Below are 23,153 nucleotides of genomic sequence, written 5' to 3' on the forward strand. Positions count from 1 at the left end.
TTCCAGAGTAACTTGTTAGATGGAAACATGGGAAAGGGGACAGGAAACAGAAAGACAATCTCAAGGAACAGATATTTTGATGAGAGAAAAATAAAATTATTTACAGTATAGTAGATGATCCATGTGAAAGAATTCTATGTGTAGCATTTATGTATCTTCTATAAATTTGGAACATAAATCCCTACTCAGTAAAAATTTGACTATATACCTCAATAGTCAAAATTTTGAAAAGATAAAATTTTTAATTTGAGGACTGGAGGCGTAGCTGAATGGTAAAGTGCTTGCTTAGCCTGCACAGGGTCCTATGTGTTCAATCCTCAACCCCATAACCTAGCATAGTTTATCTAGCAACTACATATAAATATAAGTCTCTCATTTACCCTTCTTCCACTAGCAGTAGGAAATTCTCTACTTTTAAAGGGCTCATTTGATTATATCAGGATCACCTGGATAATATGCTTCTTAAATGTCAACTGTACCTTCTAATATAACCATCTTAGAATTTTGCCCATCATGATATACATTTAAGATAAGGTTCATTATTAATGAAAGTCATGCATAAATTATTAGATTCCTATCATTATGCTTTTTATCCTTTTTCAAATATTAGAATTGCATTGCTATTACCTCAAAATATTCTAATAACCTTGATTAGTGCTTAGATTCTTGTTTACTTATACATACATTTTACTACTACTTTTACTCTATGGTTCATTGTAGAGATCTCTGTGAAAGCTACTTGTCCACTTTGTAATCTTACCTTTGTGAAAATTATTACCATGAGATAAAGAAGTAAAAAATACACTTGCCTAAGGCAAGCAAGCTCTATTATCTTTCAAATGAGTACAAAAATGAATGTACCATCAACAATCTTAACCACTACAGAATCCATCTTTTTCCTTAAGAATATCTCAAGTAACATAACTAAAATGTGGCTTGACAAAGAACTAGTATTTACTTCCCTAAATTAGTATATTATAGTTTTACTTATCAGCAAATATAATTCTTTTCCTTTATTACTTAAGCTAAGAAGTCTAAAATTCACTTTAGACTGCTTGTCTAAAGTACAGTCTGTGTCTCACTTAGAATGTAAAAAGCTGTTCAGAATGTGATTCCTCTCCTAGGAAGAAAAGGGTAGGTAATCTAATCTACAAATAGACCTACTTCTCTTAAATACACTGGAAGTTGAGGTTAGATGCTTTCTCAGCCTCATTCTTTGTCACTCTTTTTACAATAGCCAGGAAATGGAAACAACCTAAATGTTCTTCAACTAAAGAATGGACAATGAAAATGTTTACAGATTCACTATGGAATACTATTCAGCTGCAAATGAAAATGAAAGTATGAAATTTGCAGGTAAATGCATGAAACTAGTACATAGGATAATGAGTGGGATAACCCAGATATAGAATGCAAAATGCTGCATGTTCTCTATTTGTAGATCCTAGCTCTGGATCTAAAGGGTGTGAGTACAAAGCCTAGAGAAAATGCCAAAACAAGGAAAGTAAAAAGGACAAGGTGCTAAAGAGAGGAGTTATAGGGAGAGGAGTAGAAAGACATAGGTTCTATGGGGGGGGGGGGTGAGGGGGGAGGAAATGTCACAATTGGGGGCGGGTTGACTTTAACTAGGTAGTAGCAAAAAGGGATAACACAGAGGTTGAGGGAGGAAGAAGGAAGTAACACAAAGGATGTTTGAAAAAGCCACAGGGAAATAATATTTTATATTTGCTTAAAATACATATATAATACATAAGTTCACATTGTGAATGAAGTTATATCAAGTGTGATGATAATGCTTCTCCCACTAGCCACAGATAATCTAAACAAAAACCCCAGTACCAGGCATGAAAAATATCCATTTAAGTTGCTGGTCAAGGGAATCCAAGAAATTCCCACAACAATCTAGGCTATTGCCATTGTCAGTGGTTGCCTTCCAGAATTAAGGTAAAGATCCTATTGCTGAAGATACCACACATTCTGGACATAGGACTTTGAGGAATCCAGCTGTAACTAACCTGGAAGCCTTCTTCCCAAGCACTAGCTCTCATAGTACTGGAGGATGCTATGCAAGCTGCCAAGGCGGGGGTGGACAACAATGAGCAGTCCTGCCCTTCTGTTAAAGCCTACAAACCACAACAATGACCAGCATGGCAAGCCATTCCTAAGGGTATAATAGTGGCACTAAGATCATAAGAATAACCAACAGCTGTATAATTGGATTTAAAGGAATTCATGCTTAGTATTGTATACCTAGCCAACTACCTGTGGCTGGTAAGGTCTGAGACCCTAGATAAGAGCCTACTGCTATTTACCTTATTAAACTAGTATAATTTCATATTCTAAATACTTATCTGTATGGGATGAAAGTAGCTCACCCTTCAATAAAGAAGTTTCTATTTGTAGCAGATGGATACCATTATAAAACTGGTCAAAATGCAGAAGACAACTAACCACAGATTACTCAGCACCAACTGATACATCTACAACACAACTTAAACATCTAAGGCTCAGGGAACATCATGGAAGGAGTAGACAGATTGTAAGGGCCAGAGGACCAGGATATCTGCTGCAAAATAGTGTCTTCTATGGTGACAGGGACGCTGTACACATGAAGTCTCAAATATGTGGTTTCCTAAACAACACATGCAAAATGACAGCCACAGTTCAAATGCCAAGTGGATAGGGGTAATCTCACAAGGGAATACCCTCAGATGAAGAACTGTAGGCAATTAAGGCAGCTGAAAGAGGGAATCAATTTTCTTCAGGGACAAGCACCCTGATAGGTTATCCAATCCCAAATGGTCAGCCTTAAACACATACATAGGAAAAACACTAAATGGACTCGTCAGTGTGTGTGTGTGTGTGTGTGTGTGTGGTGTGTGTGTGTGTAAAAATATAGTAATTAAAGAAAAGTTCAAGAATTTTGAGGAGGAATGAGGGAGATACGGGAAGAGTTGCAGGGATAAAATTTAAAAAGAAAAGAGCACACATTGGGTAGTATGGAATAAGGGGAGGATCTGAGGGAAAGGGATAAATATGATCAAAATACAATGTATGAAATTTTCAAGAATTAATAAATGTTTTAAATGAAAAAATTCAAAGAAGAGTCAACTTATTTTCCATATCACTGATAACTTTAAACATCTAATTTGAGACTATCTTTACCTATAATTATGATATATCTGGACTCAACTGTTCATGAAGCTAATGCACTAAAGACATTCTAACCATCTAAACTTGAAATTCATTAAGGTGAGTTAAACACCTTCACCTTCCTGGGATGACCTGTCCAAGAATGACACTGCCCACAGTGGCTGGGCCCTCCAATATCAATCATTAATCAAGAAAATGTCCCAAACATTTGGCTACAGACCACTCTGATTAAGTCATCTTCTCAGTTGAGTTTCCTCTTCTCCAGAAGACTCTAACTTGCCAAACTGACAAAACAGTCTACCAATGCAGATTTGTTCATTACTATTACCAACATTTTAGTCCTTGAATTTCCATTTGACCTTTTTTTTGTAATTTATATCTGTTGACAGAACCATTTGTATAGTCATTTTACTTACTTTGGTGCTAAAGTTGTCAATATATTAATTGCAAAAAAAAAAAAACACCAAAACACTAATAAATCTTTAGGGGCTGGAGAGATGGCTCAGTGGCTAAGAGCACCGGCTGCTCTTCTAGACGTCCTAACAATTCCCAGCAAGCACATGGTGGCTCACAATCATCTATAGTGGAATTTATGCCCTCTTCTGGCATAAGTTGTACATGCAGACAGGGCACGCATATGCAAAAATAAACAAACAAACAAACAAACAAACAAACAAATAAATAAATAAATAATTTGTAGTTACCTTAAAGTCCTTTTCTGATATTTCTGTCATCTGTATTATGTCTGAAAGATTGTCTAAACCAGTGGTTCTTAAACTTCCTAATGCTGTGACCCTTTAAGATGGTTCCTCATGTTGTGGTAACTTCCAACCATAAAATTATTTTTGTTGCTACTTCACAACTGTAATTTTGCTACTTTAATATGTTACTTAATATAAATATCTGTGTTTTCCAATGGTTTTAGGTGACTCCTGTGAAAGAAAGGGTCATTATCCCCAAAGGGAACACAACCCACAGGTTTAGAACCATTGATCTATGGGATCTGTGGGACTAGAACGTCAAGTCCTTTAGGTATATGCTAACAAGTGGTTTAGGTGGGTACTAGGTCTACTTTTAGCTTTCTGAAAATTCTCCACACTAATTTCCATAGTAGCTGCATCAGTTTGTAATCCCACCAATAGTGAGTGAGGGTTCTCCTTCCCCCATACCCTCTCTAGCCTTTGTTATCAGTTGTTTTCCTGGTTTTAGGATTCTGACTAGGTTTAGATTAAATCCAAAAGTAGTTTTAATTTATATTTCCCTAATTGTAAAGGATGGCAATGTTTTTAGTGGTGCTTGGGGACTGAGCCTAGGACCTCATGTATTCTTTAAACACGTGCTCATGATCCATCACTGAACTATACTATCCCCAAACAATAAAATGGTTCTCACCATGTTCACAGAATACTAAAAATTCCATGATCCTCAAAATTAAAGTGATTTAGCTTTTTCTGAGGCCATAAATGATTAGAAAACAAAAGCACCAATAAAGTACATATAAAAAAGCTACTTTCAAGTAAAAAAGATTTTGGAGAATAAATGTAGTATGGTCATATAAATACAACATTTCATAGAAGAGTTCCTATCAAATGATCCTAATTTCCTGCCTGGTAAGTGAAATCAATAACTACACATGTATACAAATGAATGTAAACCAGAAGGAAATTAGAACAAACATAATTTTAATGAAAGACTAGTAATTCAGGTTAGCCCTACTTTATCTAGAATAACTCCTCTCAGCACTAGTCAACCATCAATTAGAGCCAGATGCTGTCATCCTGTTGCATGTCCATCCTCAAATACTTCACACATTCCTTTTGGAGCAGGGGAGGCTTGATAGGCCTTTACTTCTCCATCCCTTCTTTTGACTACTTAAACTTTGTTCCTTAATTCCTTAGTAATATATATAGTTAACATGTCTACTGTACTTACTGTTATACTGTTTAAGTAACCAAGCCAAGTTAATGAAGTCTTTCTACCTCACCCTCAAGTTCAGCTAACTTCAGCTGAGGTTAAGCAAAACAAAACAAAAAAACAAAGCAAAACAAAATAAAACAAAAACAAAAAAAAAACCCTGGGATAACCAAAGATCTCAACATAAAGCCTCAAACACTGAAACTGAGAGAAAACATAGGTAAAATACTTAAAAAAAAAAAAAAAAGAAAGAGGTATGGGCAAGGATTTTCTGAAAAAGACTCAGTGCCACATGAAATAATCCCAAGTACAAACCAGTAGAATTATAAAAAAAAAAATTAAAAAGCTTCTATAGAACAAAGGAAGAAATCACTAGAGTGAGGGCATATTTTATAGAATGGGAGGGGTGTCTCTGCCAGTTATCCATTAATATCTAAAATATAGGACACACAACACACACATACACACCATTCAAATCCATAAATGGCTAATATACTGGATATGCAATTCTCAAAATAAAGAAATACAAATCTCCAATAACTGAAAAAAGTGTTTAACACCTACAGTCAGTAGAGAAGCACAAATTAAAACTGCCTTAAGATTACATCTCATTACATCAGAATAGTCATCATTAAAACAAAAGGCAACAAATATTGGAGAGGATGTAGTGAAAGAGAAGCTCTACACACTAGTGGTTTTAAGGTAAACTGGTACAGTTACCATGAAAGTCAGTGTGGGAATTCTTAAAAAACAAACAAACAAACAAACAAACAAAAAAACCCCAAAATACTACTACCATAGGATCCAGATACACTACTCTTGGGTATATACTTAAAGGATTCTAAATAAACAGAAATATGTGTATATCCATTCTTAATGCTACACAATTCACAATAGATAAGAAATGTAACTATTCTAAATGTACATCAACAAATGAGTAGATAAATGCAATACACATATACAATAGAATTTTAAAGAGCCAAAAAGAAAACTGAAATGATGACATTTGTAGGAAAATAACTAAAACTGAGATCATGTTAAGTCAAATAAGCCAGACTCAGAAAAATAGTGCATGTTTATTGTCTTATATGGACTGTAGATTTAAATTTATGTACACACATATATGTGTATAAATATATATGTGTGGATATAAAAGTAGAAATGGGACCATGAAAAAGAGGAAGAAATCGTAAATCTTAAAGAAGGGGATAGAGGATAAAAAGGAGAAAGTAATAGAAGACAAACGACATGAAAGCATGAAGAGTCAGCAAGAAAAGGGACCAAAGAGAGAGGAGTTTGGGAATCAGGAAGGACAGTAGAAGAACAGGAAAGTAAAGTGACTCTTTGGGGGAAAAGGTATTTAAAGAACTGACATAATAAAAATCATACTTTGTGTATTGGTTTGAATAAGAATGGCCTCCATAAGGCTCATAGATTTGAATGCTTGGTCACCAGGGAATGGCATTGTTTGAAATGATTAGAAAGTATGGCCTTGCTCGAGGAAGTGTATCACAGGAGGTGGGCTCTGAGGTTTTCAAAAGCCCAAGCCAGCCCCAGTGGCTCTCTCTTCCTGCTGTCTATGGATACAGATTTAGAACTCTAAGCTACTTCTCTATCACCATGTCTGCCTGCAGACTACCATGCTTCCCCGCCATGATGATAATAGACTAAACCTCCAAAACTATAAACATGCCCCAGGGAAATGCTTTCTTTATAAGAGTTGCCATGGTCATGGTGTCTCTTCACAGCAATAGGTCACTGACAAAGGCGCTTTCCTAATTTTAATACTTTAAATCAGAAATACCTCGGGAAAGATATTAGTTTCCATTCACCATAAAGTTGGATTCTAGTAGTCAGCATCCAAATCCACCCCATGAAAACCTTACACTGCTTGATATGTAACAAACCCCAAAACAAAACTGTAGCTAAGAGGCATAATAAACAAAGCCTCTCTTTAGAAAAGGTAGCCAGATCTCTAGTCTCAAAAATATAGTCATCTGATATATTCCAAGCAGGCCAGAGGAAGAATTTATTTTTTACCATTTTTCCAGAGCACAAAATCAGCCCTGGACAAAAATTTAAATGCCCTCCCCCCATTAAAATCGTACTTTGTATTCTTTTTTTGGCCCTCTAAAAAACTTTTCTTTTCTTTATTGCATTTCAGAGAGAGAGAGAGAGAGAGAGAGAGAGAGAGAGAGAGAGAGAGAGAGAGAGAGAGTGTTGTGTGATATTTTTATTGTGTTCTGACAAATAATGCTTGAGTCAGAGGGCAGAGCTAGCCTCTAGCTGACCAAAATTAACCACAGAGGTTTGGAGGACGGTAGACAGGAGACAGGAAGTAGTAAGGTGGGGCTGAGAGAGGCTCTCAGTCCTTTTGGATTGAGGAATGGAAGAGGTAGGAGGTGACTGGTGGCTGTTTCCTGCTTCTCTGATCTTTTCAGGTTCTTCCCCCTTCACCCCCATATCTGACTCCTGATTTTTTATTGATAAATATTAACTTGAGGCCAGCTCTCATTGGACCAAGAGTAACTGCCTGAGACACAGAAACCAAACTGCCAGCTCTCATTAGACCAGGAGGTGAGTGACTCTTCTCCCACCCAGAGAGTCCTGCCTCCAAGACCCAGGCCCTGGGACACAGCCAGTCCCCAGGAATCCCCACCCAACTCTGGCCCAGTTGCCAGCCAGCAGGGAAAACTCCTGCGGGAAGCCTCCCCCAACCTCCCCCCCATCGGACCCTGCAATCTACAAGTTCCAAGCCCTGCCCCAATACCCATCTGCCTGTGACCCCAGTAACTGCCTGAGACATGGAAACCAAACTGCCAGCTCTCATTGGACCAAAAGGTGAGTGACTCTTCTCCCACCCAGAGAGTCCTGCCTCTAGGACCCAGGCCCTGGGACACAGCCAGTCCCCAGGAATCCCCACCCAACTCTGGCCCAGTTGCCAGCCAGCAGGGAAAACTCCTGCGGGAAGCCTCCCCCAACCTCCCTGCCATCGGACCCTGCAATCTACAAGTTCCAAGCCCTGCCCCAATACCCATCTGCCTGTGACCCCAGTAATTTCCTGAGACATGGAAATTAAACCGCCAGCTCTCATTGGACGAAGAGCTCTCACTGGACCAAGAGTAACGTCCTGAGACAAAGAATCCGCCAGCCCTCATTGGACCAAGAGTGGCTTTCTGAGACACAGAATCTGCCAGCTCTCATTGGATCATGAGAGGCTTCCTGAGACACAGAATCTGTCAGCTCTGACTGGACCAAGAGCCTTGATAAGACCAAGAGAGGCTCCGTGAGATACAGAATCTCCCAGCTCCAATTAGACAAAGAGCTAAGTTTGGACGCAGAGGGGCCCCCTGAGACACAGACAACAATCACTGAGTGGACCAATAGCAACTTGCTCAGACACAGGCACCTCTTGCACCTATTAGAGGAGGAGATGGGCAGAGGCAGATGTCAATGCAAAAATACATACAACAACATAAAGAGCAATATGGCATCACCAGAACCTAGCCCACCTCCAACAGCAAGACCTGAACATCACAATGTAGAAGAAGAAGAAAGCGACCTTAAAAATAGCTTCATGAAGATGAAAATTTTTTCAAGAAAAAAAAAAAGAAAAATTCCCTTAAAGAAATTGAGGAAAAGACAAATAAAAAACTGGAAGAAATCAATAAAGAAACTGAGGAAAAGACAAACAAAAAATTGGAAGAAATCAATAAACCCCTAAAGAAAGCCAAGAAAACCATGAAAAAGCAATTAAACATGTGAGGGAAACAGTTCAAGACTTGAAAAGTGAAACAGAAATAATGAAGAACACATAAACAGAGGGAATACTGGACATAGAAAATCTGAGTAAACGAACAGGAAACACAGATGCAAGCATAACCAAGAGAATACAAGAGATGGAAGAAAGAATCTCTGGTGTAGAGGATACAACAGAGAAAATAGATTTGTCAGTCAAAGAAAACACCAAAGCCAAAAAAGTCATAACACAAAATGTCCAGGAAATCTGGGACACCATGAAAATGCCAAATCTAAGAATAATAGGGATAGAAGAAGAATACCAACTCAAAGGCACAGAAAATATATTCAACAAGATCATAGAAGAAAACGTTCCCAACTTAAAGAAGGAAATACGTATGAAGATACAAGAAGCCTATAGAACACCAAACAGACTAGACCCCTCCCCCCCAAAAAAATTCCCTCGCCATATAATAATTAAACCACTAAACATACAGAATGAAGAAAGAATATTAAGAGCAGTAAAGGAAAAAGGCCAAGTGACTTATAAAGGCAGACCCATCAGAATAACATCTGACTTCTCAATGGAGATTTTGAAAGCCAGAAGGACCCACACAAATGTAATGCAGACACTAAGAGACCATGGATGCCAGCCTAGACTAATATACCCAGCAAAACTTTCAATCATCATAGACAGAGTGACCAAGATATTCCAAGACAAAACCAGATTTAAACAATACCTACCCATAAATCCAGCCCTACAGAAAACACTAGAAGGAAAATTCCAACCTAAGGAAGTCAGATACACCCTTGAAAACACAGGCAATAGATAAAGCCACAGCAGTAAACCCCAAAGAAGAGAAGTACACACACACTACCACCAAAAAATAACAGGAATGAACAATCACTGGTCATTAATATCCCTTAATATCAATAAACTTAATTCACCTATAAAAAGACACAGGCTTACAGAATGGATACAAAAGCAGGACCCATCTTTCTGCTGCATACAAGAAACACACCTCACATTCAAAGACAGACACTACCTAAAAATAAAAGGCTGGGAAAAGACTTTCCAATCAAATGGTCTTAAGAAGCAAGTGGGTGTAGCCATCCTATTATCCAGCAAAATAGACTTCAAACTAAAATCAATCAAAAGAGATCAAGAAGGGCATTACATACTCATCACAGGAAAGATCCACCAAGATGAAGTTTCAATTCTGAACATTTATGCCCCAAACACAAGGGCACCCACATATGTAAAGAAACATTACTAAAGCTTAAACCACATATAAAACCCCACACATTAATAGTGGGAGACCTCAACGCCCCACTTTCACCACTGGACAGATCTCCCAAATCGAAACTTAACAGAGAAATAAAGGACTTAACTGATATCATGACTCAAATGGACTTAATCGATATCTATAGAACATTCCATCCTAACAAAAAAGAATATACCTTCTTCTCAGCACCCCATGGAACCTTCTCTAAAATCGACCACATACTTGGCCACAAAGCAAATCTCAACAGATACAAAACAACTGGAATAACCTCCTGTGTTCTATCAGACCACCATGGTCTAAAGTTAGATTTCAACAACAACAACAAAAACTACAGAAAACCTACAATCTTGTGGAAACTGAATAATGCCCAACTGAATCACCAAGGGGTTAAGGAAGAAATAAAGAAATTAAAGACTTCCTAGAGATTAATGAAAATGAAGACACCACATAACCAAACTTATGGGACACTATGAAAGCAGTGCTAAGAGGGAAATTCATAGCACTAAATGCCCACATAAAGAGGTTGGAGAAATCTCACACTAGTGACTTAACAGCACACCTGAAAGCTCTAGAGCAAGAAGAAGCAAAGTCTCCCAGGAAGAATAGATGCCAGGAAATTATCAAATTGAGAGCTGAAATCAACAAAATAGAAACAAAGAGAACAATACAAAAAATTAATGAAACAGAGTTGGTTCTTTGAGAAAATCAACAAGATAGACAAGCCCTTATCCAAACTAACCAAAAGACAGAGAGTGAGCATCCAAATTAACAAAATCAGAAATGAAAAGGCGGACATAACAACAGACAATGAGGAAATCCAGAGAATCATCAGGTCATACTTCAAAAACCTCTACTCCACAAAACTGGAAAATCTAAAAGAAATGGATAATTTTCTGGATAGGTACCACATACCTAAGTTAAATCAAGACCAGATAAACTATTTAAATAGTCCAATAACCCCTAAGGAAATAGAATCAGTCATTAAAAGTCTCCCAACCAAAAAAAGCCCAAGACCAGATGGTTTCAGCGCAGAATTCTACCAGATCTTCAAAGAAGAGTTAATACCAATACTCTCTAAATTGTTCCACACAATAGAAACAGAAGGAACATTACCAAACTCTAACGGCAATGGTCGAGAGAAAGCTCGAACTGACCTACTCTGGTGATAGGATGGCCAAACACCCTAACTGTCGTGCTAGAAACCTCATCTAATGACTGGGGGAACCGGATGCAGAGATCCATGGTCAGGCCCCAAGTGGAGCTCCAGGAGTCCAATAGGCAAGAAAGAGGAGGGTTTGTATGAGCGAGAATTGCTGAGACCAAGATTGGAAAAAGCGCAGGGACAAATAGCCCAAGGAATGGAAACACATGAACTATGAACCAATAGCTGAGGAGCCCCCAACTGGATCAGGCCCTCTGGATAAGTGAGACAGTTGATTAGCTTGATCTGTTTGGGAGGCATCCAGGCAGTGGGACCAGGACCTGTCCTAAGTGCATGAGCTGGCTGTTTGGAACCTGGGGCTTATATGGGGACACTTGGCTCAGCCTGGGAGGAGGGGACTGGACCTGCCTGTACTGAATCTACCAGGTTGAACTCAATCCCCAGGGGAGTCTTTGCCCTGGAGGAGATGGGAATGAGGGGTGGGCTGGGAGGAAAGTGGAGGGGGGGGGCGGGAGGGGGAGAACAAGGGAATCCGTGGCTCATATGTAAAATTAAATTAAATTATAAAATAAAAAAAAGAATGTCTGAGATAAGCAAGAATACAAGGGCTAAACACTAAGAGAAAGGGGGAAAGTATGGTAGAACATATACAGCCATTATCATTTAATTGACATAGGAGAATCGTTAATAAGGGACATGGCATTTAAAACAATGATCATAATTTAAGAGAAATAACAGCCCAATATCAACCAAGAATAGTTAACATTTAAGAACAGCCAGCTTTCCAGACAAAAGAAATTAAAAGCCCAGCATGGGAGCTTGTCTTAGTTTTCTATTGCTGTGATAAGATACCATGACCAAGGAAGAACATTATAGAGATTTTTTTTTTTGGGGGGGGGGCTTGTAGTTTCAGATACACACACACACACACACACACACACACACACACACACACACACACACAAACCTGGTATGAAATAAGCAATGCACAATTACTACATAGCATGAGTGTTTATGACAGAAGAACAAATAGTATTAATGTAAACAGAAGAATACAAATTACCAAACCTGGAGAGACTAATAGGAATCCAAGAAGAAGTAAAATCTAGTCCATTACAATGAAAGCCTTATTTTAAAAATATATACTGGAAGCAAGCCAAATATTCCTGAAAAGAAAGATAATGAACACTTCAAGAATTATGAAATATTTACATATTATAAAATTATGGAGCACTGAAAATGAATACTTATCTACATGTAAGCATTAAGAATAAATCACACAGAGATCCACCTGCCTCTGCCTCCTGATTGCTGGGATTAAAGGTGGATCTCTGTGAGCTCGAGGCTAGTCTGGTCTACAGAGTGAGTTCCAGGACAGTCAGAGCTGTTACAGAGAAACCCTGTTTCAAAAAACCAAAAACAAAAAAAAGAAGAAGAAAGAATAAATCACACAAACAAAACTAAGCTAACACAAAAGAATATATATTATATACTTCAATTTAAACAAAGTGTCCCAAACTGGGTAAAATTAATCTATTGTGTTACAAAATCAGCATACTGTATGCATTTGGAGAGGGGAATAAAAAGCTGTGAATGAGAGGGGCTATGAGAGGACTTCTAGAGGTTTTATTGTAGTACTTCAGGGAATATGTTCACTTTCCTCACTGAGAAATATATTCATGATCTCATGCTTTTCTTTATGTAGCTGTATCTTTAAAAGGTTTACAAAAGGAGTTGTCTGGAGGCCAGTGGCGGCTCGGGGCTAAGCGCCCTCAGGCAGAGCACTCATGTCACACAAACAAATTTACTATTCGGACAAATAAGACGAGGAGTAGTTCAAGAACTGGCATGTCATGTTGCCCAAGGACATAGGCTGCTCCCTAAAACCCATTTGATGTCTGAATCTGAATGGAGAAGTCTTGGCGTTCAGCAGAGTCAGGGATGGGTCCATTATATGATCCATGAACCAGAACCTCACATCTTACATTTCCAACAGCCATTACCCAAGAAGCCAAAGAAATGAAGCTGGCAAACCACTTTTGAGCCTCAAGCTTTACACAGCTGTCCTTACTTCCTACCATCTTCCTGATAGCATGATTATGTTGCTTTTTTATTTCTCACTTTGATATTTAAAGGATGTTCAATACACTGTTTGAATGTGCTGGTACCTGCTTTGCTTCTTGAGCGGAGCCACCAATGCCACAGCCCTGTCAGATGAGTGTGACCTCAAAGCCCTACTGTGCTCTGTATCCAGCAGGCCATATTTGCCATCTCTCGAAAGCATGTGAAAATCAGATCATGGCTGTTACAGGGATGGTGTGAATTTGCTGTTGTGGTTTTTACTGTTGGATAAAGTATTTATGGTGACTTAAGGGTTTATGCTTCAATGTATTGGAAACTTTCCATTTTATCTGACAAATCTCTTCCATGTTACAAACCTTGATTAAAAGAAGTTTTTATAATCTTAAAAAAAAAAAGGTTTACAAAAGTAGCAATGGAACAGCTACTGAGAAAACAAAGTCTAGAGGCAGTGTTTAAGGATCTGAAAAGGGTTCAAGTTACTTGAAAATTATAGTACTGATACTACTCAAGATGACTATAGGATTTAGAAGGCCTAATATTGTAAAGCACATACTACCTAACAGAAGTCTTAATGGGTGGTCAATAGTGTCAGATGCTATGGCCACTATACCACTATCACTGTATTACTAATGCAACTGTTTAAGGAGCTCAGAGTAGAATGACAAGAAAAAGGAGTAAACCATTGTAAGGGAGGCTAGTTAGAGCTGGGCTTTCTAAGCCATATTATAAATTTAGCTTTATCTAAAAGTGAATGATGAACCAGTGAAGACTTTTACACAGATGGTTGTGCAGTACCCAAATGGTCAGCCCCAAAAACTTGCATACAAGTAACATTATATGGACTGAGCAGGTTATATTTATGAACGTTGTGCATGTATATCTATACACATACACACATATATAGGTATATATATACATAAATGCATGAAATTAATAATTAATGAAAAAAGCCATGAATTTGAATGACAGCAAAGAAGGGTGCTGTAGTGTCACCTGTGCAAGAATCTGAAAAATAAATTCACTAGATTCTTGCACAGGCGACACTACAGAGGAGAGGTTTGTTGGTGCAACCTGAATTGATTTTGTTCAGTCTGATAAACTGGTATGAATTGTCTCCTAGGTGTGTCGAACTGTGTATACATCATTGCTTCTATTTCCCAGAAATAACTTTTGCCTGTGAATGTTGTATGTCATTGTATAATTGAATATGAGTAAGTCACTTTAGTTTCATTTACGACTTATGGATTGCATGATTCTAGAAAAGTGCAAAGTTTTTGAAAGCTAACTTTAAAGTCGATTTTCATTTTCATGTGTCTATGGGGAGACTAGGGGTGTGAGTGCATGTGTGTAGATATCTGCATAGAGCAAAATACTTTCAAGACTGTTTTCAGAATGGACAGAATTCTGAAAGTACTAAATACAGAATTCTGTATTTTAGAACACTTAGTACTTATTTATCTTTTTTAAATACAGTTTTATTAGGAAGGGAAAGAGAAAACATCTTTCCCTGTTTGAAGTTTTAAAATTTGTTAATGAAGATTATCAAGTGTTTATGTTTTCCAATGTTATATGAGATAAAATAAAACTACTCTCATTGGAACATTAATTAAATAAATTATTCAATTTTCTTTATAAAAATGTAGTTATGAAAACTTCCATTAAAATTAGGAAATTATGTATCAATCCCTACCAATGCAAAAAAAAAAATACACAGCACACCAACAATGACAAATTTTGCCTAATGTTCTTCCTATTGATACTTCTAGGGCTGTTCTCAACAACCAATATTAAAGCATATGCTTATGTGGGTTTATAGATACTCACACTTCTGTATTTGTCTTATCCATACTTAATTAATGAGTTCACAAAATTTCCAACTCAACATTACAGATAGCATTCTAGTATTCCAGCATTCCCACATTCTTATACAATAAAAAACAACAACAAAAACCAACCACCTGGCTCCAGCTATTTTAATATTTATTTACTCAGTCAGCCTCCTTATATGAAATCAACCTCTCATGACTCTCTTCCTAGCATGGACAGTTTTCCCACCTATCTTAGTATTACTATTCTCACTCCCACTTCTTCAAGTATATAATCTCATCTGTTAGTATCTATTCCTCAGACCTGGTACCCTTTTTGCAAGCATAACCTCCATATCTGCTCTTGCCTGACAGCCCATAAAACATTTCCACTAAAATGCCAGCTTACCTCCTACATTCCAACTCTAATACTTGTACTTAAAGATACATTTATGATCACTGATCTCAGTGTGACACGCTGAAATCTTGCACTCAGACATTTCCTTTACATGGACTTTTCCTTACCCCACCTAAGACTCAACATATACAACACCAAGCTGTACTTCTAACACAGATGTCCTCCTACTCTCCTGCTACTTACTGGGTTCCCAAGCTCATAGAGAGAAGGCTAAACCCTACTCCAAGCCTATGTCCTCCTCTTCTTACCTTGCTGAGGTCTAAACATTTCTTTCTGAGATCAAAAGACCCTCTGCTATGTTAGGCCACTCTCTACCAGAGTACCATACTTCTACATAGGCTCTAATATCCTGTAATAGCATGCTCACTAGTACAGAAATCCATCAACTCAGGAGGCTAATTTCTTTGTCCCATCAAGCTCTGACATCCTATCTATAACTCTTATAGGACATAGCTATGGCAATACATATCACCCAGTGTGAACACCTACTCTTGGTTGGTCTTGTCTGATAGTTCTAGTTCTGAATATTCAGAAGAAAAAGAGAAAGTAGACAGAATACCTGATGACATTTTTCAAAAAATAATCACCAGTGACTAAGCTATATAAGCACCTACAACCAAAGCTAATGAAAACAGTAATTTACTTTTCAAAGTATAGTTATCTTTCAATATCCTTAGAGGACTGGTTTTAAGACCCAGACAGTTAGTTTATTATTTAGGAAGAAACAAAAATGGTACAATTTCCCCCAAATATTATGTTTGAATCCATAGATATGAAACACATAATTAGACGTGGAGGGCCAAGCGAACCTGCTTCTACCATTTAACTACTGGAGCTGGAGAGGCGGCCCAGTGATTAAAAGCACATACTGCTCTTCCATGGGACCTAAATTCAGTTCCTAGCACAGACATCAAGTAGCTTACAACCATCAGTAACTCCAGCTCTAGAGGATATATGACTTTCTTTTCTGGCTTCTGTGGGCACCTGCACTCATCAGGACATAATTAAAAGGTAAAAATAATCTTAAAAATAAAAGAAACATTGTTCTATTCTTTTACACTAATTCCTTCTAAATTTAAAAGTTCAATTGAAAGTTACAATATAGAATGAAAACACCTCTTTTCCAGCCAAATGTGCATTTTTAAAGTATTTTAAATAGTCCTAGCTAAAACTAATTAGTAATATATAAAGAAAAATAAAGTGTATTTATCTATTAAGAATTTTAACAACAAGGTTGTTCAGAATACTAGAACTAAAAAAATTTAAATATCCAGAATATGTAAGTTTGTTTCCTATACAGTAAGAGTTGTATTGTTTCTGGTACACTTATCCACAGATACAATCTTTCAAAAAAATCCTAAAAACCTGAGTGTTACAGGTTTCACAACCTTTCTCCTTCTTCCTGGTTTCTACCAGAAAGGATGCTTCAGTAGTATGATTTGAACCTCTCTACATCCATAGAAAAGGGACATGGCTTCTCTGATAAGTGATTTTAGGAGTCACTGAGCAAAGCCCAGTTCTGCCTCTCTTGCCTTGGGAGCAAGCCATCCAGAGAAATGAAGCCTGAAGAGATGGAGTATGCAATGTTCCTCTAAAGCACCTGACAGCTCTTTGACTCTACTCTAACCTGGCCTTCAGTCACAGTAGAAATGATGTTTGGCTTCCATTTTTCACCTTGTTTTATTTTTCAAATTGTTGAAAGTTCACGCAGAAAAAAAAGGGGGGGGGTGCCACCTGAGAGTACTTTGGATAGCCAATGTTTTCATTAGTACATTGTAGACTGCTCATTTTCCCAGTTTTGACTTAAAACAGCTGGTTCAATTGAGTTTCTTAAAAACTATTATAAATTTAAAAAAGCACACAAAAATAAAACCCTGAAACCACCAATCAATGTTCAAAATGAAAATTAACTGACTTATTTGACCATGCTTATTATTACCTATTAACAAAAATTTTCAAAGGCTCACATTTCTTCTCAGTCGCGATCATAATTTATACTTGCATTTCTGTTCCACATCCACCCTATACTCATTGATCCCATGCTAAATATTTTCAGGATATGTTGTTATTTGTGTGTTTGCTTACACTATCTCTCTCAGACTGTTTCCTAAGTCAGTTTATATAGCATCTTTGAAACTCTAGAATCAGCAAACTATGGCTTGCAAGCTAAATTCATTTGTTTATAAAAATAAATTCTTATTGAAATCCAGTCATGTTTATTCATTTTGGTATTGCTTTTGCATTGCAACAGCAGAGGTGACTAGCTCCAGCAGAGACCAGAGGGCCCTTGGGAGTGAACTAACCAGGCAAAACGCACCTGTAGCTTGCTCATATTACATTGTGTTTCTCTAGTATATCCATAACTAACTGGATGGAGAAGGTGGCTGATTAAGCCTGCCTACCTGACCACTGCTCTAACTTGACAAAGCCTAATATTTATTAACCATTCCTTTACAGTTAAAGATTCCTAATCCTTGCTGTCCCTCAATCCTATGAAACCTGGTCATTTTAGACTTTTAAGTAATTAATTGTTCCTCCTTTCTTTCCATTAGCTTATACTATGTCTAACATTCGGCATCTTTAATCATGGTTTAGTCTTTATAAACAAAAATCTAAATACGAACCTACAGTACAAAGTAAGCATTTTAACTCAACTCCCAGTTCTTACATCTCACATAAAATAGAACTCCCCACAAAAAAAAATTCACATTCTTAGGAGAAGTACTTAGGAAGAAGCTTCTGTTCTTTAATATTTTACCCAGTCTTCTCAAAAGAAAAAAATTACTAATACTAACAACATCTTTATATCTGTTCCCTACTGGAATAGAGTGTCTTAGAAGCTGTTTTCCACATAGGACCAACCCTCTTGCTTATCTGCCTCACTAGGGTGGAGCTTCCTTGTATTCAGAAGAGGCCTGACAGTCCAGCTGTGCTTCTGATAGGTCAGTAAGTCTTTCAGTTTAAGGAACTGAAGGATAAGAAGTATGAAAGTTTTTTTTATAATGTTAATGTTTTTACTTTTTGAGATTATAAATTATATTATTTCCCCTTCCCTTTCCTCCCTCAAGATCTTCTCAAGTACTACTCAGGGTACTGCTCTCTTTCAAATCCACGGCCTCTTTTTATCTTTGTTGTTGTTGCTGGTGTGTGTGTGTGTGTGTGTGTGTGTGTGTGTGTGTGTTCCTAAATATATAAATACAACCTGCTCCGTCCCTATAATGTTACTTGTATGTATATTTTCAGAGCTGACCATTTGGTATTGAATGAGCAATTGGTGTGCTCTTCCCTGGGGAAGACTACTTCTCCCTCTCTCAGCATACCTTAATCGCCTGTAGTTCTTTGTAAAGGGTTGAGGCCTTGTGAGCATCCCTCATCCTCATTAGCAATGACACCTATTTTTAAATCAGTTTTAAGTCAAATATTTCAACACACTTTTTATTAAGCAAAAAAAAAAAAAAAAAAGCAAACACATGAGGAATGGTACTACCTCTGTTTCATAAATTTTCCTACAAAAGATGAATTCTGCCTAAGATTATACTGAGAACTGCTAAGAAGGAAAAGTGTTCCATCTACCCTTTCTACCAGTTACGAAGACTTAGTCCCTTGTCTGTCAACAGTTTGGTAAATATAAGACTAATGGACAAAGTTACTTTCAATATAAACATCTGCATACACATTTTAGAGGAGAAAAAGCCAATGTAAATTAATGGAGAAATGTCTCAAGGTATTATTCATAATAGACTCTAGGTTGAAGTTAAATTTTAAAGGTGACTAAGGATCCAAGGTAGAAGATATGGCTACAAAGATATCCAAGAATTTGGCATAATATGTAATAAATAAAAGCAGATGAAAAAGGATGGTTGATCTAAAGAACCAATATGAAAAAAAAAGTCTGATGTTAATGACTAAATAGTTGAATATGGTAAGGAGCTTTTACTTGATAAAAAGAGACAAATGGGAGACATTAATGCCTTGTGAAGTATGAAATCAAAGCAGCTGCTCAAATAATGATTTACTGTATGTTTTAAGTTATAAGTTACACCAGAAGGCAGTAAAATCAGTAATGCATATACTGATATAAACCAGAATCTTATCTCAATTTGCCCAAGTGCTTGCACTATCAGAAAACTGAATCCATGAACTATTACAAGGAAAGTAATAACTTGGCAGCAGATTAAAGAAAAAACCCAAACAAGCAAATGTAAGCAGGATAAGGTTACTGCCAACTACAAAAGGAAAACAGATACAGAAAAGGTTATTCCTCATTTTAGTCTCATTTTCTAGCAAACACAAATATATATTTGTTTTTTTCGAGACAGGGTTTCTCTGTGTAGTTTTGGTGCCTGTCCTGGATCTCACTCTGTAGACCAGGCTGGCCCTGAACTCACAGAGATCCGCCTGGCTCTGCCTCCCGGGTGCTGGGATTAAAGGCATATGCCACTGCCACCCAGCCAAAAAAACTCTTACAAAATTTTTATTTAGCTTCAATTAAGAACAATGTGCTGTTCTTCAAATGCAATGATAGTATATTTTGTTAATTATGTTCCTAGTGGTAGCAGCAGGTTTCATTGGATCCATCACAATTTCTTCTCTAGATTGTGTTACAAACAAAAACTTTTTAAAGAATTCACTGATTACAGATTTGATTAAATCTGTACTATAATAAAGCTATGTGGTGTCTCAATATTGTAGACTTGTATGGTTTGTGCTTGATGAATGCTAGTCTATATACAATAGATACTCTTTGACTTGCTATAGGGTCATAACTTAGCCTTAAATGTGCTCAGGACACTTACACAGCCCACAGTTATGAAAATCAAAATTCAAAACATATTTTAAATAAAAGGGTGGAATATTTCATGTAACTTACTGAACCCCATGGTAAAAGCACACTGCAAAAGAATCAATTGTTTCTCTGATAAATATGTGGCTAACTGGAAGCTGTGATTCAAGCTACCACCTGGCATATTAAGAATATCATACCATGTATTGCTTGTCATAGAAAGTAAAATTCAAAATTTAAATGGTATCTGCTAAATATGTATCACTTTCGTGACAATAGAAAGCAGAGAATCTTATGTTAAACCACTCTAAGGACCATCTGTATATCAAAAGTAAAGGGTATTATCAAAAAGGAAGACTATAAACACACACAAAGTAAGATATTTTAACTGTGAGGCTAGATGTACTAACAGAAAAAATACTTACATGGAAAAAAAAATCCAAAACCTTCGAATCTTTGTTGCCACTCCCCAAGACCTCACTGAGCCAGAACTAAAGACCAGTAGTGAAGGTCAGAGGAATACTGGGACATATAACAGCAACTAAGCATGTGTGCTGCTAAGCTGGGAAGATGGCACACACTTGTAGCCAGCCCAAGGAGTAGATTCGGCAGGCTGAGAGATGACTCAGTGGTTAAAAGCACTTATTGTTCTTCCAAAAGGGGTTCATGATCTCCTGTAACTCCAGGATTCCACACCCTCCTCTAGCCTCAGAGGGCACTTGCATACAAGTAGCATAGACAAACAGAGACACATAAATACAGACAGATGGATAAATGCATACACACACAAATAAATCTTTAAAGAAGACCTGTCTGCAGCCTGCCATCTAAAAAAATTTGCAAAAAAATTAAAAAATTCATTCATTCCTTAAGTTTTAAAGATAGGAGAATATTACTCTTCCAAATATAAAATTATCCAGGAGTATGCAGAATTTAATATTTTGCATAAAAATTATCCAAGATGTCTCTTTAAAAAAAGAGAATCTGGACACATGTCTTAACCTATTCAACTACTCATCAGCACCACAAATCCTATCTATGCAAGGTATGTGATTAGATGGTATCACAACTGCCATCATTTAAAATAGGTATCATATTTGCTGGTGCTTACGCAAGTTGTACAGCCAACATTTTCTGACAGCTGCCAAACCTTATTAGTAACCCATCAATACAGATTTCTAAGTTCTTCATCCATCTTTAGATGCTAACAATGACAAGGGAGAACTGGTGGTAAGATAACAAAAGAGGAGGCAAGAAGAAACCAGAAGGAAGTATCAAACTAACAAGAAGGTGAAAATAGAGTTCATGTTAACAAAAACTAACCTCAAAATGACCTAATGTGACAGTGCTTTATTATTATTATTATTATTTATTTATTTTGTTTTTGACATGGGTTATTGCTCTGCAGTCCTGCTCTGCCTCCCAAGTGCTGGCATGAAAGGTAATGTGTGCATCACCACACTCGGTGATAACGTTTTTAATGAGCTACAAACTGATTTCTGTATCAGTTATCAAAGATTACTTAGAATTTAGAATGGTAAAGGTCTTTTGCTCTCTTCACACAGAAAGCTAGTACTAAGTTACATGACTTAAAACTCTATAACACTATAGCTATAGAGAACTGGAAAATACAGATCATTTAAACTCTCATTTTTACTTTAGCATGCTCCATTATCTTTCTTTTAATTATGTAGCACCATTCCTACCAAAATCAATTGACAAAAACGATAAAGCCCAAGCAGAAAAACCATCACCAACAATAATAGCTAGCACTTATTGGGTGCTTTCTATACAGAAGAAACATAATAGCACAAATCAACAAACTTATTCTCCAGCAACCTAGCTCTCTCCAAATTACTGATGAAACAATTGAGAGACAAAAGAGAACCTTGTCAATTGATAAACGGTGCCACTAGGTTCCAAACTCAAAAGTCTAGCTCCAGAACTTACTTTTTTTTAAATGATCTGTTTGTCCTATACTAACCAAATAAAAGATCTGGGTAAAACTGTACCTTTGTTTATCATGGAGAGATTTTTCAAGGTAAATGGCACCACGGAAATCAAGAAAACTAAACTGTCCAGTGAGGTCCATTGCCATGTGTTGCAGTTAAACAGATACTTCAAATTGAGATGTACTACAAATGTAAAACACCCAATTCCAGGACATGAATAGTAACCCAACTCCTTAACAGTTTCTACATAGATTAGTACAAAATGGTACTATTTTTAATAAAAAGGTAATAGATTAAATAAATGTGTTTTAATATGGTTATCAGAAGATTTAACACTTCATATTTGGCTCAATTACTCTTGAACCAGTCTTATACAGAAAAAGACACTAGTGTTTTATAGAATGTTTCTAAGCCAATCTTTCCCTTGTTTTATTTTGTGATCTTAAGAAAAAATTGTATGTTTGGAAAAAAAAAAAACCAGGGATTAAAACAGACCTAAAATATGCTTAGTTTTGGTATCGAAAGTCATTTTTCCTTTAAAAAGGTTGGTGGTCATTTTGATGAAATAACTAACACCATACCTGGGACAATAAAATACATGAATGTGAACTATCTTGTTTAGAAGCACAAGCGAACACAAACACAGACGCTTTAAGTTAGTCAAATCTGCCACAATTTGATAGTCAATAATGACAGTGACAGGTTTTATTTTTGAATAAGAATCCATGAAATCATACAAAGTATAACTGAATGAATATCAACCCTTAAAAAGCAGGAACACAACAAACAAACAAACAGCAGGAACAAAGCCAAAGCCAGAATATTGACAATGTTAAACAACAGCTGAAATTTTGATCAGA

The 23,153-nt window shown here is 36.9% G+C and overlaps 1 protein-coding gene and 1 pseudogene across 6 annotated transcripts in view; one reads left to right on the forward strand and one right to left on the reverse strand.

Annotated features, from left to right (window-relative positions):
• The window catches only part of Lcorl (ligand dependent nuclear receptor corepressor like), a 166,819-nt gene that overhangs the window by 139,276 nt on the left and 4,390 nt on the right, over positions 1 to 23,153 (reverse strand). The window lies entirely within an intron of this gene.
• LOC131921164 (cyclin-dependent kinases regulatory subunit 1-like) lies at positions 13,041 to 13,276 on the forward strand (annotated as a pseudogene).

The sequence above is a fragment of the Peromyscus eremicus genome, chromosome 10 (assembly GCF_949786415.1).
Source record: "Peromyscus eremicus chromosome 10, PerEre_H2_v1, whole genome shotgun sequence".
Classification (NCBI taxonomy): Eukaryota; Metazoa; Chordata; class Mammalia; order Rodentia; family Cricetidae; genus Peromyscus; species Peromyscus eremicus.